This window comes from Protopterus annectens, chromosome 7.part0 (genome assembly GCF_019279795.1).
Source record: "Protopterus annectens isolate FY-2018-M chromosome 7.part0, PAN1.0, whole genome shotgun sequence".
In the NCBI taxonomy this organism is placed as follows: Eukaryota; Metazoa; Chordata; order Ceratodontiformes; family Protopteridae; genus Protopterus; species Protopterus annectens.
This window is the reverse complement of record NC_056739.1, coordinates 1,260,626,619-1,260,641,693: the sequence shown is the minus strand read 5'-3', so window position 1 is coordinate 1,260,641,693 and position 15,075 is coordinate 1,260,626,619.

The following is a 15,075-nucleotide window of genomic DNA, read 5'->3' as shown; positions in this document are numbered from 1 at the left end:
CAAAGCAATCAACAAAACTGTTTTCCTGTTTTTAAGAATGACAAGTCAGCCAGATTAGCTGGGTTAAATGGCGCTAGTGTTAGTTTCTCTAACACAAAATTAAGATCCCAAGGAGGAACCTCTAGTTTAACTGGAGGCCTCTTGTGCAAAACCCCTTTCAAGAACATTTTGCCATGTGACTCCCTTGAAAGAGGAGGATCCATGGGCATGCTGAAATGGCCAATAAATGAACCTTTATAGAGGAATAAGAAAGGCCATGGGATAGTAACTCACACAAATATTGTAAAATCAGAGAACAATTAGCCTTGAATGTGTGCTGGTTATGTTGGTGGCACCAAATAGAAAACCTTTTCCATTTACTAATGTACGATCTTCTAGCAGCAGGCATTCTTGTCTCCATTAGTACCTGCTGCATGTCTTCAGTAAACAGGTACCTAAAAGGAATTAAGACCTTATTATCCAGACAGTCAGTTGAAGATGATTGATGTTGGGTTTATCAAACTCCCTGTTCTTGTGTAATTAGAGGAAGCTTGTGGTAATTGTCCCTGGCCATTTCCAAAAGAAAGGAGACCCACGGTTGCCTGGGCCAGAAGGGAATCACCATAATGATCTTGGGGAATTCCTTCTGAATCTGAAGTACAGTGGATAGTAGTGGAAATTGTGGAAAAACATACAGGAACACTATTGTCCAAAGAAAAGAAAAGGCATCAGTATTCCAAGCCTGCTTGCATGGAGTCCTCAATCAGAATGTTGCTAGTTGATTGTTCAGAGAGGAGGCAAAGAGGTCTACTTGAGGAACTCCCCAGAGATGGATCAAATCTTGGAAGACACCTGGATCTAGTTTCCACTTGTAAGGGTCTGCCCTGGTCCTGCTCAATTTGTCTGCCACACAATTTTGATCTGACAAAATGTAGGATGTCTGTAGAGTGAGACTGTGCTGTGAAGCTATATCCCACGATAACAGGGCCAGTCTGCAAAGTGGGTTTGATATGGTTCCTGTTTGCTAACACTGTGGTATTGTCTGCAACCACTTGAAGAGGTCCCAGAGACCAAAGATGGTTCAAAGAACTGAGTGCCTTGATCAGGATAAGCATCTCTTTGGTATGTATGTGCTTGTGTCTGTCCCTGGTGTCCCACACCCCCTGCACTTTAATCTCTCCTGAAACTGCTCCCCAAGCAAAGTCTGTACCATCTGTGGTGACTGATGGGAGAAGGGGGACCTTAATTTAAGGATATCTGTTGTCTCCACCAAATGATTTCTCTTCTGGCAAGCCCCAGTACTAGAATCTGAGAAGATAAAGGGTGTTGATGCTGGGACCAAAGTGAATTCAGATACCACTATATCTTTCTCATGTGGAGTCTTGCCAGGGGTATCATGGAAGTCATAGATGCCATGAGACCCAAAATCCAGAGGTATTCCCCTCACAGTGACTGAAGTCTGAGTGGAAAAAACTTAGAAATAAATCTAAATAAAGATATTTTTTCTTGTGGAAGAAAAGCTGTTTGCACAGAGATGCCTAGATGACATCTCAGAAACACAATCCTGTGTGAGGGAGTCAAGAAAGACTTTTGAATGTTCTCTTGGAATCCCAGCTTGTGCAAGAGCTCTCTTACCCAAGAAAGAGATTCCTGATATTTTGAAAAAGACTGTTCAAAGATAAGCAAGTTGTCTAAGTACAGAAAAATGTGGATACCCTGTAGCCTGCAATGAGCTGTAAATGGAGCTAGACACTTTGTGAACATTCTTGTCACACTGGATAGTCCAAAGGGTAAGGCAGAGAACTGATAATGTGATCCAGACACACAAAACCCTTAGGAAACACATGAAGTCTGGATGAATAGGCATGTAATGATAAGCATTGTTTAAGCATCTTTTAAGCCTGGTATTACCAGTAAAATTGAAAGAGGAGGAAGAGGCAACAGGTTGTGAAGTGGCATCATGTTGAATTTGAGCACTATCACAAACAGGTTTAGGAAAGAAAGATCCAGAAATGGTCTCCAAGCGTTTTCTTTCTTTGGGGCTATGAACATCCTTGAATAAAACTCTTTCACCACCTGGGAAGGAGGAACTGGTTTTATCACTCCACGGGAAAGCATGTGAAGAAGAACAGGTTGAAACAAAACAGTAGGATGAGGAATGACCCCCTGGAAAGGAGGAATTTCCTCCCACTGCCATCTGTAAACCTGATGAGTGATTTTCAGAACCCATTTGCCTGAAACAATATGTTGCCAAGGAGGACAATGGAGATTCAGACATTTTGAAAGAGAAAAAGGTTCAGGTTGGGGGGGGGGGTCACAAGATCTCTTGAATAGTCATTCAGACTTGTTGGAGTATCTTTGGCTTTGGGAGGTTTGAGGCTTCTTTTTGAAATCTCCTTGCCACCTCTTCTTAAGTATCTGTTAATGTGAATGCTGCTGAGACTGTTTATTCTGTTTTTTTTTTTTTTTGCCAAAAATGGATGAGGAGAAAGAAAATCCCTTGGCTATTTAGAAAAGGAGGACTGAAAAATCTTAGAGATTCCGTGGATCAGTTTGTCCCTTTCATCACACTTTTTGATCATCTCTGCAGCAGAGGGGTCAGACACTAAATCTCTATCTATCAAAATCTAATTTTTAACATAATCGGGAAGGTTATGAGAATGCAGCCAAGCAAGACTCCTTACAACCATACTGGTGACCATAGTTCTGAAAGAAGTATAAAAGGAGTCATACACACTCTGTAAACAATGAGTAGTGACCTGTGCAATAGAAAAAACTAAGTTATTTAAAGCAGATTTTTCTTCACAGGAAGACAGTGTCAATAAAATTTGACTCACACTTTCACAATATGTCAGAATAAACTTTAACATATGAGCCTAACAATTTAAAATTCTGAAATTCAGAGTTGCAAAGTATATACTTTTTCCCATACCTGTCAATAATTTGCTCAACCTTATTAGAAAGAGTAGGATTGGAACTAACTAAGTGCTTAGCAGCAGAGGAGTCAACTAAGGCTATAGCTACTGGGTCAGGTTTGAGAATAGTTTATAAAAATTTAAAAGACTGAGGAACTTTATGGATCCTATCTGCCTTTTTAGGAACAGCTAGCTGACACTCAGAAAAATTCCAGACTGTAAGACACACATCTTTTTAAAGCAGACAAGACAGGAGGAATTGGTGTGGGTTCTGGAAAAGCCTTCTGTAACAATTCATAGTATTTTTTGAGGGACTGAGAAACCTTAGTGATCTCCCACTGAAAACACTGGAACAGTCTAGTAATAGTTTCAGAGAGAGAAAGAAACCACACAGGGAGAATCAGAAAGAGAGCTTCCCTTAAGCTTGAATCAGAAATCTGAGGACAGAACTCTAAATCTGTCCATGCATCTTCCTGTTCAGATTCAGAATCTTGAATCTCACCAGGAAAGGTGGAATCCCTGTTTTTTTTTTTTTTTACTGGAAGGGTGAATAGCCTGCATCAAACCTTAAGCAAGTCCCAATAAACTATTCCTATCCAAAGAAAATTGAGGAGGAATAGATACATGCTTGGTTTTCTGTTTCTTTTTGACAGCAAAAATGGGGACAACTGTGTTACTAATGGCAGCCATTGCCTCCTCAAGGATTGTCACAGTATTCTGACACAACAGGGAAACCTTTCCTGTTCCCTTTCCCAGGGCCAACAACAATGGTTCTCCCTTGCCCACTGAGGGAATACCAAAAGCTGCAAAGGACATGGCTAACCCCTGGTCTATACTGCCTAGGTACTACACCAGAGGGATCGGGGGTAAAAAATGAGCAGTCTGAGGTACAAGAAATGGCCACAACCGAGTCACCCACCTGTGGCTGAAGCAAATTGCTAGCCTGCTGTGTTGTCAAAGGCTGTTTACTTAACTTTTTCTTTTTGTGGCCGGAATAAAGATTGACTATGGGAATCACAATCAGTTCCCTAGTCAAGTAAAAAATGGTGCTTCTGTCCTGGGGGAAACAAGCAACAATGCCAGTAAAACTACCAGTCCACAAAAGTTACTTTTTTGACAGAAAAAAAACAAAGTAAAAATTACTTTGAAACACAATGGCAGCCGCACAACCTTAAAATGAACACAATTTTTCTACAGAAAATAGTTTATGAGTTACATAACACCACTTTTAGACTGACAGAAACAAGTGCCCCATTTAAAAGTGTGTTACAGTGTCAAGAAAATCCATTAAAACAGAACACGTCTAGCTTTAAAGTAACCTTCCTGAGGAGGAGAGTAATAAAACATCAGTAAAAAATAAGAAAACTGAAGATTTTTCCTAAAAGAGAACTTATCTGCCTAGCTAAGGAAAGCAAAAACTGACTGTTGTGTTTGAAGAGGAAAACTGTATTAAACAGATTCCACAGATGAGTCATGGTCAAGGTGGGAGAGCTAAGACCAGCTGGTCTATTACAGAGATGAAATGAAGACTTATGGACAAAATGTATTTATAATTCTAGAATAGCATAAGCAGTGCTCACTTTTAACTTTGTACTGTGACCAAAACTGGGAATGTGGTCACATAGTATGAAAGTCAATACACATGGAGATGCAATATTTTCTGAAAAGGATGACAGAACCCAGTCAAGTGAGTTGTCTTTATTAAAAACTTTGTATAGATATCTTACTGATGAGGTAAATTGTGCAAGACCTTAAAGCTGTACAGATGGGTATGTATAAAGATCATACAAGTGTTTCTTATTTGCATTGAATCCTCCCATAATTATTAGCTCACACTTAATGTTATAGTTTTACGAACAGCAAGACAGAGTGTTGTCAGGTAAGTTATGGATGCAGCTGAAAACTAGGAATTTTTAAGAACGTGTTACATCATCCAGGTAGTAAAGGGAAGTTGCAGATCAAGGAGATAGTAGATTAAAGTCTCATTCTGAATGGTGATCACTCCTCCAGTACTATTATGCCTTTAGACAAACTTGGAGGAAGGTCTACAGAATTCTAAATATCTGTCTGAAGCCAAGCTTCACCAACACTGGTATATCTAATTCATAATGGCAAGTCCATCTATGACGGAGGCACAGTTTATTAGAAATACAACAAACACTGATGTGTATTAACTAGAAGCATTTAGAATTTTTCCATCTGGCATTATGAAGGTTGTCCAAAAAAAAAGTTAATGCATGTTAGCACAGGGTTGATGTGGACATCTCCGTGTGATAGTGTTGTAAAGTAAATTTTTTTGTTATTAAGTGATATATATCTGTAGGACACATATTTACTTATACTTCAGCTATGGAAAATAGCACAAGGATAAGAAATGTCCCTGATTCTGAAAAACTGAAAGATATTATAAAGTTATTTTAAAGCAAATCTGTGCATGTAAGGGAGGACATTAGTGTCTTAGTGTGGATAAATAGGCAGAACAAGACAGATATGATAGCAAGTAGCAAAGGATATGAAAGTGAGCTCCAGAAGATGTGCCCCTGAAAGTAACTCAAATGTTTCATATATCTGCTTACACCAAAATTCAATTCTCAGCCATCACTGCATGTCTTGCTTCCTGGATATTCTCAAGGATATCCCTAAACTTGTATATGTCACTTCTAGAATTATCCATAGCTAGAACAAAATGACCGCCTGTACATGTCATACTGTTGCTGTATTCTCTGACATGTCATTTTTCAGCCACAGTGACATAGCCCTGAGAAAAGCCTATTTTAAGATTTCTGAAACTGGCATGCTTATGTGAGAATAGTTAATCATTTTATTGAAATTGAAGCATGCAATACTAGATAACTAGGTTTTCGAAACCAAGAGGCGGAATTAGGTAACTAGGCTTCTGAAACTAAGGTACTTAAGATTTAGGCAGCTAAATACTACAAAACAAGGTAAAATCACTGCCATACACAACACACCACAGTGCAAAACAGTCTAAAGTTTTAAGCAGTTGTTAAGAAAGGTTACTGTGATTTACATCGCTACACCTACAAAATGTACCTTATTAAATTATTAAAGTATATGACTATCAAGCACTAATCAAACTTAAATAACTGAATCATCACAATAAGTACTTGTGTTCATCTCACATTAATACAGTAGGTATCAGGGTTTAGTATTACCAGGACACAAGTATGCAATGTGCATCACGGGTGTTCTTTGAAGACAAGTTCTTCTTGCAAATGCAGCAATAGTATGCATCCACTGCCGGAGCCATGCAGGCATACTACAAACACGCAACAGTGCCAACTACCAAAAACAAGAAGCTAAAACAGCACCTTTAATAAGACAGATGACATATGAGAGGTTTAAGCCCTGCTGCATCTCTCCCCATGAAGTAATACTATCAGGGAAAGCCCAACAAAACGGGAATCCTGCTACAGAAAATTCCTCAGTGAAAAAAATGAGCCGTCAGCAGGCCAAGAATTGTCCTGCAAAGGCTCAGTCTCACGGATACAAACCTTTGTCCTATTGCTTAAGCCTTCCCAGCTGAATTTTTAAACAAATGTTAAACTTTTCACACTTGATGGTGGTACTTTTTCCTTCTCCTCTCCACTGTTATCTTACTATGCAGTCTGACTTTTCTATATACTTGTTCCATTTCCTAGTCTACTCATTGACATCTCTGAAAACAGCAAACCTGTAAAAAAAGAAAGTACATAAAAACATACAATTCCACCTCTGGATTCTGGTTTGTAGGTGCCTTCTCAATGTAAAATATTGTGAAAAATGTAATACCTATGATTAAAAATGAAAGGTTAATGTATATGTTTGTAGATCATTGAGTCTATGCACATTGCACACATTTGTATTTTCTCACAGGTGAGTGAAAACATCATCCCTGTCTCTGTTAATCAGACATATTTTATGTTTGTTGTTTTTGTTTGAATATCCTGACAGATCTGAATGAATTCATACTCTAACAGCTTGAATATTTGTTTAGTTTTTACTTTATTCATTTATTTATTTGGTTGGGTGGTTGGTTGGTAGTCATCCATTAAAATATATCACGCTGTTGATTTTTTTCCTTTATTCACTCAGCTTTCAAAAGTTAGTAACACATGATTTGTGCATCACAATATCTCAAATCACTCAGAACTGCTTCTCCATTTCTATCATCGTATATAACCTATTCACAGCCAGTAACCATTACAGAAAGGCACAAAGACAACTCTGCTGAATATAGCAGAGTGACAGAAACAGCCAAACATATGCTACAATTCATATTGAAATTCAGTCTTTTGCAAAGGTGGGAAGTACATTTCCTTTTACAGATCAATGGCTAGCCCACAATTCTGGGGGATATGCATGATGAAGCTCAAAAGCTGAATTAAGAGCAGTACATCGACAATAGCAAACTAGTGACTATAAATTAAGCCAAAGCAGGGCAAATGGAGAGAGAGGTGGAAACATATTCCTGGGGATGAGGTGATACTAGAAATAATTTTTATATAAAACCATGAATATCATTGAGAAAGACAGACATTATTCCATCGGCCCCAGTATTCTTGAAATGAGATAAGTGCTTGCAGCATCATTAGTCATTTTATTTAACCTCACCCCCTTCTCACCCTCAGGAGCAAGATGCCACTGAATTAGTCAGAAGCCTTCAACAAATGTCTAGACTAGTATGATGATTAACACAATTTGCTAGATGTTTGCATGTCTGTTAAATAATTTATCTGATGTGTGGAGGATCTGGAGTATAGACCTGTATAAGCATATTTTGCACAAGTCAGCATGCAGTGGAGTGGATAGGGATTATAAAAAGTGTGTTACCAGCTATCTACTTTGGTGAGTAAACTAAACACAGGGAAGGAGAGTCCATTTCAACTCTACAACTCCAAAGCATTATCTCTGTCTATCTTTATTCTCCACACCTCATTGCCCTTATCAGGTTTAATTAGTTCACAAATATTCAACATGTTTCAGTCTGATCAATGGAGACAAAGCTACACAATTTAATTTGCTGATAATGTGAAACACAGACCAGTTGCAAACCCCATCCAATTTTTCTAACCTCCAAAATGAACTCCATTTCATTTATAGGCAGGTCATACATTATAAAGTAAACTTAAATGTCTGCAGACAAAGTGCAGCAAACCTTGTAGCAACATTAATTACGCAAGTTTACAGACAGTTACATTGAGTTCCACTGCTAAGGAAACAGACTCATGTAAGATTGCTACAGAAATAGTGGACCTCTCCAAGCAATGCCTAACAAAATACTGCAAGGCCACCAATGTAATAGGTAACACTACCACAGAAATTGTTCCTAGAAAAACTATGTAGCTGCATCTCTGTACTGAGATATTATCAGTCCACAGCAGGACAACTTTTGCCCAACTTTAGCTGACCACACTCAATGGGAATAAAAGAAACAATGCAAGCTAGTTAGATGACCATTCATCTCCTACAATTACTGTTTGATTAGATAACCAATGACTCCTCTCTCAGGAGGATCACAGAGACAGCGGCAATAATATTCTCAACACAAAATGGTCTTTGTTGGGTTGGACCCGGTATTCAATTAAAATTAGTTGTAGATCATCAAATTTATACAGTCAAGAATGAAGAAAACTTACTTAAAACTGAGCTGAAAGCATACAGACTTCTTCTACTAAAGGATAGATTCCTGTCCCAGAGACTTCCCATACTCTGGAACAAACTAACTATCTGTATCAAACAAAGCTCCTCATTAGCACCCTTCAAGAAAAATCTTGATGATTGGATGGCAGATAGGAAATTCACCCCGGGGATCACTTCTGTGGCTCTGTTCGACAGAGGCACAGGAAAATAATTTTCTTGGGTGGCGAAAGCCAGGGTACTGTTTGGCTAGGCTTATATAGGCCTTAGGGCCAATAGCCTAGTACCTACCTATGAATCTATTAACCTGTGAATAAACTTGTTCTTTACTCAGTCATCAGAGCAGAAATGTATCCAGGCATCTCCCTAGATAGGACTATCAAAATAATCAAATACTCAGAGTGATAACGTTCATTGTCTGGGCCTATACCTTTTAGCCTTCACTGTTTAACAAATTACTAAAACAAAAGTGTATAAAACTTGTAGTTAAGCTGACATAATGAAAGGAGAGTGCAGTTTTAACACAATTCTTAAAGCTTCATGAAGAACTTACAGACAGTTCTTCATGGACACAATAGGAGACAAATAAGACATATGAGGACAGAAGGTGCTTGACTGTAACATACTAAGCAGCTTCAAGGTTGCTGCGATTAGTTAAGTCAAACAAAGACAGCAAAGAGAGAAGCTTACTAGTCAAGTCTGTGCAATATATCTTTGTGTCTAGTTCTGGTGTTATTTTGTATGTTTCTGAACTCTGGGTAGCTGACACTGTTAGGAGATACCTGATAGGAATTTTGTTTTTCTTGTTTCCTTTTATGTGCTGCCATTAAGCTGATTATTGTCAACATTTAGCAGAAATGATTAAGGCTATGAACTGTTAGCAAGTTGCTTCCTCTTGCCTGGGGTTTGATTTCCTCGGCCTCCATTTGCCTAACTATGTGACTTTGAACAAGTCACTTAACCAGACAGTGAATGGTCTGTGTGGATTAGTGCTCTACCCTGTTCAACAAATAAAAATGAATTATCTAATAAATATATATAATTTTTCAAATCACATCTGAGCCCAACTCCTCAAGTATCTCTTACCTCTTGCTGGTGACATTTGAAATCTGTGGATAACTTTGTTGTGATTGCTTCTTGTACTGCCTAATATCTGCCATTTTAGCTGTCCTGGACAGTGTGTGCATAGCAAAGTGTGGAGAGTGGCAGGCATGAGAGTGAGAATTAATTTAAAAATGAAGTGCAGATGTTTCAACCAATGTTAATCATCGTGTTTTTGTTTAGTACAGAGTGGTGGTCCTTCTGTAGCTGCACAGTCTGAAAGACGTGTTACTGTCTACAGCCCACTTACTACTAAACAAGTGCGCCATTGTAAGGTTATTCAACACTCTTGTCCTAAATATAACAAATCCTTTCCTAAATAATCCCCAGCCTGCTTCGTCCATTACCCTAAGTTAAAGATGTCTTAGTACCTACTGCACTGGTATGCATTTTCATATTCATTGTTTTCAGGAACAGATCACCATCCTCAGAAGGAATTATTTAAGGCACACTGCACAGCATGTTTAGGAAGTTAGTTAGAATTGTTCTGCCTCATCCTTATTACCTTTTAAAATTCCATAGAGAACTGCAGAAGGAATGATCATGCCACATTTCTACTCAGTCATCCCTAGAAAATGAGGCAATGTTCTACATGAACGCAGCGCATGTAAAATCACGGAATTCCGTCAGTGATTCTTAATACACCCAGACTGAACTACATATCCTAAAATGTCAGTTTTACCAATAAGAATAAACTGTTATGGCTGGGAAATATGGTACTGATATGTTATGTTTTACGTATTACATGCATTGCTAAAAATGTTACCAACAATGATGTTAGCACAGTTTAATGTGAAACCATCAGTGTAATACAATACATCTTAAGAAAACACAAGAATGCAAAGAAATAAAAAGTGATATATGGTCAACTCCTGAAATCTGAAGCAAGTCATCGATTAGGCCCAGATGTGTATTATCTTTTCATCAAAGGAATGGTAGTCCTACTTGTTACAGCTGACCAGCTGTTTTTAAGCTCCACCTGTCCCTCTGGTACAATATATTGTCTACTCATTTCAGTTAATGTTGTGGAGAATATCCTTCCAATTTGTAGCCAGTGCACTGCATGGTTCTGTTGTAATGTTAAAAATCAGACTTGAAAGTCTGTGAAAAACATAAATCTTCAGGGACAAAGAATGCATTTTAAAAGCAGACTATGTCAAGATACTGTTCAGCCACAGACATTAAGAAAATATTATGACCACATGAGTAAGTGGGCACTTTCTTTATTTGAAAGAAACATGATAATTCTATGTACTTTTTTTTGGCTACATCACCACATACACATATGCATAAACATACAAATGTATTAGATCTTCATGTTACACACACACACACACACACACACACACACACACACACACACACACACACACACACACACACACACACACGCACACACACACGCACACACACACTCTCTCAAACCTTTAAAATAAGCAAAATTAAGTAAATAAATAACACCACACTGCAGTGACTTGGTTCCAGTACAATATTTGTGCAGTATGGCTTGGAACAGGTACCATGATATTTCATGTTTCTTCGTCTTGTCAGAAATAGTCTGAAGCAGAGGATTTCTTGATATATTTCCAGCTGATGAAGAGATGGAAGAACTGATCTGATCATCTGTTGATGAGATCAGTTACAACTTTTTTACCCATTAGTACAAGGACCTCATATGAAGACACAAGCTCAAATCCTTTGAGCATACTCAGGGGAAGGGTCTCTTAATTAAAGTAATAAAACACAGAAACAAATCAAAGCAAATGCCTAAAGACACTAGAGCCTTCTTCTCTTAGTGTGTTCACTCTCACTCTGAGGTTGTGCATTTTGTAGTCTTTTGGACACAATTTCTGTATTTGTATATTTATGTGGACTAAACTTTTCCTTTCCGGATCCCTGTGACTGGGGACTAAGTACTCATGGAACTTCAGTAGATAAACCAGCAGGCAGATTACTGACCCTATCTGACCAGCCAATGAAAAGGTACAAATGACTGAGACTTAGTATGCATTTATTTACAAATTCTTAATTAAAGCCTATGAATTATGTCTTGGAAGAGTGATCAAAACATACTACTTGAAGGAAATACGGTCAGGAACGAGAAGTAAGAGGATAGTAATTCACTGATTTTCCTTTGTAGCTAACCTAGAAATGCAAAGTAGTAAGAACAAAACTACAATACTAAATTGAATAATGTGGGCAGTAACACACCATTGCTTGTTCAAATGTTTATAGCTTATTTTATTGAAGTGAACCTGAGGAAATATAGGTTCATAGGTGGTTACTGAGCTATTGTCCTGAAGGTCTTTATAAGCCTAGCTGTCTGTGTATCCAGTATAATACTAGAGAAACTCAATATAAAGGATCTTGCCTAAACTTGATTTCTTAATTAGCAATGACTGTCCATATCTAGGAGGGTCATAGGTGAAATCCCCGCCAGGCATTTGCATTTTCCCATTAAGTCATCCAGGCTGCACTTAAACGGGGTCATAAAGGGGCTTTGTTTGATGTGAGCAGGTGACATATTCTCAGAGGAGTGGCAACCTCTGTCTCTCCAGCAGGTACTATTTATGTCACAGGCCAGGTTAAGGTTCCTGGAGCGGGTGACCTTGTCCCATCTAACTTGCGAATGTTCAGCATTTCCATTACATATGGATCCGAGATTGCTCTGTAGATTAAACACAAGTTTCCTCAAAGTAATCTGTATGCTACAGATTACAGTGACAGTGACTTTAATCTGTTAATGTATGATGTGTTGAAGACCCTGAATTTTCTTGGTTAGAGATCTAAGAGGTCTCTCAAGTTCCTGCAGGTGCCTGGTAAGGTACATACCAAAGGGAGCATTGTACTCAGTTATTGGCCTGATGAGGGTCAAGTGCAGGGGTGTTTTGACCTCTTTCATTCCTGAGGCAATGCCTTTACTAATGAGGTGTGCGACATAGAATGCATTCCTTACCACAGCAGACATATGGTGGTCAAAGTTTAGGCTACAGTCAGCTTGCGTTCTCAAGTCTCTTGCTACTGAGTTGTTACTTAGGGTATTATTATTTATATGACAGTCTGGGGATATAATTTTTACTGAAGGGGATGATAATGTATTTTTTTGCATTGAGTTTGAGTCTATGGCTTTGGCACCAATCATCGGTTTGTGTAAGTCCCTCTTGAAATATATTGACATTGTTTGGGGATTCAAAGATTGCACCTAATTTGCAGTTGTCAGCAAACTTAGTCAGCCACAGCCCCTTTGTTTTGGCCTGAACTTCTGAGAAGTATATTCCAAACAATAGGGGGCCCACCACTGACTCCTGTGGAACCCCACTGGTGACAGGTCTACTGGTTGAGGTAAAGTCCCCAACCTTGACTGAGTATGATCTGTCAATGAGCCAGTTAGCAACCCATCTCACAGCATAAGGGTTGATATTCAACTGGGAGAGTTTATCAATGATGCCCAAATGTGGAATTGTGTCAAAAGCCTTGGCTAAGTCAAGGTAGGCTGTATGCACAGATGTGCCTTTATCTATGGCTCTGGTGACATTTTTGAAGAAGTCCACCAGGTTTAACAGGCATGACCTGCCTTTGAAGAAAAACAAACTGTGTCAGATGAAGGGTTTGGAGATCACCTATATCCTTATTTATATGGTCCATGATGATTTGCTCCATGGCCTTACAGATAAGGCTGGTTAAGCTCATGGGTCTGTAATTCCCAGGGTCTGTTGCTGTACCCCCTTTATGAAGGGGGATGACGATTGCTGTTTTCCATTCAGCAGGGAAAAACCAGTAAGCAGGCTGTGGTTGAAGAGAGTACCTAATGTAGTTGCTAACTTATGTTTTAGACCATTTAAAACACAAGTTGGGATGCCATATAGTCCCATAGACATTGTGTTTTTGGCCTTGGAGAGAGCATTAATGACTTGCTCTTTGGAGATGCAAGGTGGAGGAGATGTGGAGGGAATGCTTTGTTGAATGTTTGGAGGGGACAGGGTGGTGGGATTTTCACAAAACCTGTCAGCTAATAGGTTAGCTATGTTTGCAGGATCAGTGTGTTTGATGCCATCCACAGCTAGTTAAGCAAATGTCTGGGTCCTACCTTTTAGGTTACGGATATAGCTGATGAATGCCTTATGGTTAGCCTTAGCTATGGTTGCTAATTTTTTTTTCGAAGTTGCCCTTAGAGGATTGACTTGTTTGTTTAAGCAGAGGAGGGTGTTCTTCCAGTGCTGGGATGTCTCTTTTTTATTCTTAGACAGTAAGTTCTTCCACTTGTTGTATAACTTATTAATGCTAGATGTCCACCAAGCAGGCTTGTTTTTACTTGAGGATCTTGTTTTGATCCTATCAGGTACAACTGTGCCAATACATTTGTATAAGTGTTGGTACAGGGCATTTGTGTATGCCTTAGTATAGTTGTCAATGCCATATGTGGGAACAGGAGCTTGGAAATTAGTTATGTCATCCCTTAGAAGGGTATAATTAGCTTTGGTGAATTTTGTTAGCCTGATTCAACCTAAGAGGGGTTTAGGTGTTATAGCTACTTCAAATGTGACTGATTTGTGATCGGATTTACCCAGTAAAGGTCCTATACTTGTGGTGGTTCAATGGTCACTCATGTTGGTGAGGACCAGGATGAGAATATGATGGAAACTTGAATAATAAGACTAGCACTAGTTCAGTGGAGTGTAACAGTTATAGCTGAATGCCATATTTTCCTGGACTTAACCACAGAATGTAAACTCAATGAGATAACCACCCAGGTTCATACACTCACTTTGATCACCAACAGATAATAATATGAAAATTGTTGATAAAGCTTTGCACACCTTTTGTAGGATCTGTAGGAGATAACCAGATATACAAGGTAAGTTCCTGAGCTATGAAGGTAGCATCTATTTATGGCAGTCAGTCATACATTTTCAGTTTCTACACCACTCACATATTTCCCTGTAGAAGATATTGCACACTCATGTTCCCTTCCCCACCAGTGCAAATGATGATAACCATGCTCTTCCCTTTGTACTTTGTTACTTTGGTAGCCTCTGTCTAATGTGCAGAGTAGCCAATCTTTTCATGGATAACCACAATCTGGTACTGGGTGTGCATGCATCACTTTTACTGTAGTACATACGCCTTACAATGGACCTAAGCTATGTGCAAGCCTCTGCATCTGTAATTCATCTGCAGTTCTACTTAACAAGCCAAGTTATTTTTCTCACTTTCTCCAGCCCACTGTGGAATTTCTATATTTATTTTATTTATTTATTTAACACTTGTTGACCAGGAAAGTTTAACTAGGGCAGAGTCCATTTTCAGTGGAGGCCCAGGGAGAAACGATCCAGAAGCATGTCTTTGGAATGTGGGAAGAAATGGGAATACCCAGAGGAAGGCCATGAAAATGCAGGGAGGACATGAAGACTCCACACAGAAGGCACCCCAGCTGAGAATT